We start from the raw sequence: 3837 nt of genomic DNA, 5'->3' as shown, positions 1-3837 counted from the left end.
CAACCTTCAGGGTAAGTGCACTCCACCATGTTAACGGCGGGGAAGGGCTGGGTGTCGACCTTCATGGCGTATTGGTTGAAAATTAGACGCCCTTTTTCTATCGCCGCTTGGATGTGCTGACGCCATACCCTGCAGTCGTTGGTGGCATGGGAGAGCGAGTTGTGCCATTTGCAGTATGGCTTTCCGTTCAGCTCTTGCACCGTGGGGAATTTGAGACCTTCGAGAATCGTCAATCGTTTCTCCTTGAGCAGGAGGTCGAAGATTTGCTCGGTCTTGGTCACGTCAAAATCAAATCCCCGGGTGGGCCTCGGTGGCTTTACCCATTTGCAGGACACGGGGTTCCTCCCCGAGTCCATTCAGCCACTGCTACCTCTTGGTCTCCCGCGGGAACTTCGTCTTCCTCTCGCATCGACCGGGACTACCGCACGCTTGAACTTGTCTTGGTACAGGTCCGGGTGGCGCCTGTTCATATGCCGATAGTTTCGAACCATGTGCGCCGATGAGGGGTAGTCCGCTGGGAGGCCATGTCCTTGAGCGGTGTTGCGAGGCCCGCTACCGCCAACTCGACTGCTTCCTTTTCGGTTATACGAACCGAATAACATCGGTTCCTAAGATTCCCGAAGCGCCTGGATGTATTCGTCACGGTTTCTCGCGCTTCGACGTAGTTGTGCTAGATCGGCAATGCCGGACTCGGAAGCCTCCGAATGGTACTCGCATATGGAACTGCTCTTCCAATCGCTTCCAAGTCCGGATGGAGTACGAGTGGCAACGAGGTGTACCACCCGAAAGCCGATCCCGTGAGGGACTGTGAGAAGAGCCTCACGCGTAGTTGATCCGACACTGAAGCCGGTCCTAGTTGTGCCAAATATCGGCCCACGTGCTCGATGGAGCTGGAACCATTTGATCCACTGAATTTGGAGAAATCAGGGAGCCGATATTTAGGTGGCAGTGGGATCATCTCGTAGTCGTCGGGGTACGGCTTGGAATAGCCGATTGCCCTCCTTTTCGGCACCATGCCGAACGCGGTCTCTCGGTATGGTGCCGATCGATCCAGCTGTCTTGGCTGCGGGGAGTTGAATTCGAAGATTCGCCGGGGTGGCGTACTTAGCCAGCCATGTTTGCTTTTCCGGCTACGAGCCAAGCTGCGAGGAGCTGAGCTGCGGAGGTTCGTCGGGGTGGCGTACTTAGTTAGCCACGTACGCTTCTCAAGCTCGTCGGCCGACGTCCCTCCTGTTTTCCCGAAGTCCCCGATGTTGTGGCCTGGTTTGTGAGTGCCCGGTTGCCACAATCCGGCACATACGTGCACGTGTACCCGTGAGGGATCTCCTTAGGTGCCTCGGGCAAGAAGCGGTAGTCACTAGGGTCACCACCGATCTTGTAGACGACGAATGCCGGTGTAGCCGGCACTACCGGCTGCCGCCAACGCAAATGGCGGCGGTGGACGGGACTGGAGTGGCAACTCTCCTTGATGCGTCCCGAGAGCTGGTCCCGACGGCGAGTGCTGGTGCCTCATGATCTCCTGGATCACGCGAAGAGCGACACGCTCCAACGTGTTGACCGAGGTTCTCGGAGTGACGGTGTAGCGAGTGAGCCACCAAGTAGTTGATCTCCTGCCGTAGGGACCGTGGTGCGTTCCTCCGACGGGGCGGAGAGGTCTATCCCATCGAGTGCACCTTGCGGTGAGAACCCCTTCCATCGATGCCATGTGAACGAGTTCTCGCGAAAGAGCCGATGAGGTCGGCTTCGAGGGTGACTTTGATCTCGTCATACCTCTTCTTGAGCTCGTCGGGCAGCTCCTCGTAGGTGACTGGCGTGCCGTCCGCCATCTCAGATGTAGATGGCGATGTGGTTGATGTAGAAGCTTGTCCCACTAGGCGTGCCAGAATGTGTTGTCGTCGAGAACCCACCGGCGGGCAGCGGCGGGCAGCACCGTAGAGCCGGGAACAACCTAGAGCTCGCGGCTGGGCCGAGGTCCCTCCGAGCGACGGCCCGCAAAGCCTTACGGTTACACGTCCGATGCTGATGCAAGGGCGTGCCACCTGACCTATACCAGTCGGGGAAGGTGATGGAGATGCCTCGCTTAGTTTCCTGCATGGCATACACGTAAACATTAAATACGAGCCTCGATCGGCTCTCAGGTTATCCTGTGAATCGGCTCAAGGAGCCGATCCACCCATGATTCGTACGGGGTGCACGAATATATGGTGGTCCTGCTTGATCAAGATAAAGCTAATTAGATCTACGACGATTTAGGGTTTTCACCGCATAATCGGATCATCCTACTCCGAGGTTGGGCCTCGCGGCCACGCACGGTGATCGTAAGCCGATCCTAAACAAGGCCTAAAAACCAACACGAAGTTGATCCCCGGAACATCCTGTTTAGGACTAGCGAACGACACCCTACGTGCCGCTGGATCCTCCCCCTTTGTAAGGCCTAACTATTGCAGATATTAAACTAATCCTTGTAGAACAAGGAGCAACCGTAACGGATCAGATCTACTAAATAATGATCAAGCGGGGTGCCGCCCCACACCTAAGATAGGTGTGAGGGCGGCTAGACATGCAAGGGTTGCACTACGACGAGCATGTTACGCGAAGAACTATGCTAACCCTAACACATCTATGATAACTACGTTGCTCGCCATCAACAAGGCTTCGGTACGAGCAACGCATGAACAACGTGGAGCTTGTGCTGCCTAGATCGCAAGATGCGATCTAGGCGAGCATGTCGCTACCGGTAGAAACCCTCGAGACGAAGGAGTTGGCGATGCGCCGAGATTGATTTGTTTGGTTGAACGTTGGTTGTTGTTTATTCCATAAACCCTAGATACATATTTATAGTCCAGGGGACTTTCTAACGTGGGAATAATCCCCACCGTACACGATACAAACTCTAACTTTCAATCTAAGATGCAATCTACTATAATTAAAGATACACGGGCAACCTAGCCCAAACTCTTCGCACAAGGCCGCTTCAGAGATATTCCACGTGTAATCTTTCAAGCCCATCTTCCTTACGGCCCACCTCCTGATTTGGCCAAAATCTGGTGATAACAGTATCGTGAGATTTAATTGGGCATTACGACAAAGTACATAGACTGCTATCCAGCATGCATCTATGCCTAAAAAGTCCACCTTTAGGTTATCATCCGAACCCCCTCCAGTATTAAGTTGCTAACAACAGACAATTGCATTAAGTATTGCGCGTAATGTAATCAGTGACTATATCCTCGAACATAGCACCAATGTTTTATCCCTAGTGGCAACAGGTACATCCATAATCTTAGAGATTTCTGTCACTTCCCTGCATTCACGGAGACATGAACCCACTATCGAGCATAAATACTCCCTCTTGGAGTTACAAGCATCTACTTGGCCAGAGCATCTACTAGTAACGGAGAGCATGCAAGATCATAAACAACACATAGACATAACTTTCATAATCAACATAACAAGTATTCTCTATTCATCGGATCCCAACAAACGCATCATATAGAATTACAGATAGATGATCTTGATCATGTTAGGCAGCTCACAAGATCCGACAATGAAGCACAATGGGGAGAAGACAACCATCTAGCTACTGCTATGGACCCATAGTCCAGGGGTAGACTACTCACTCATCACTACGGGAGACGACCATGGCGGCGTAGAGTCCTCCGGGAGATGAATCCCCTCTCCAGGCGAGGTGCTTGGAGGCGATCTCCTGAATCCCCCGAGATGGGATTGGCGGCGGCGGCGTCTCTGGAAGGTTTTCCGTATCGTGGCTCTCGGTACTGGGGGTTTCACGACGGAGGCTTTAAGTAGGCGGAAGGGCAGGTCAGGAGGCGGCACGAG

Source organism: Lolium rigidum, chromosome 5, assembly GCF_022539505.1.
Source record: "Lolium rigidum isolate FL_2022 chromosome 5, APGP_CSIRO_Lrig_0.1, whole genome shotgun sequence".
In the NCBI taxonomy this organism is placed as follows: Eukaryota; Viridiplantae; Streptophyta; class Magnoliopsida; order Poales; family Poaceae; genus Lolium; species Lolium rigidum.
Note: the sequence above shows the minus strand (reverse complement) of the source record.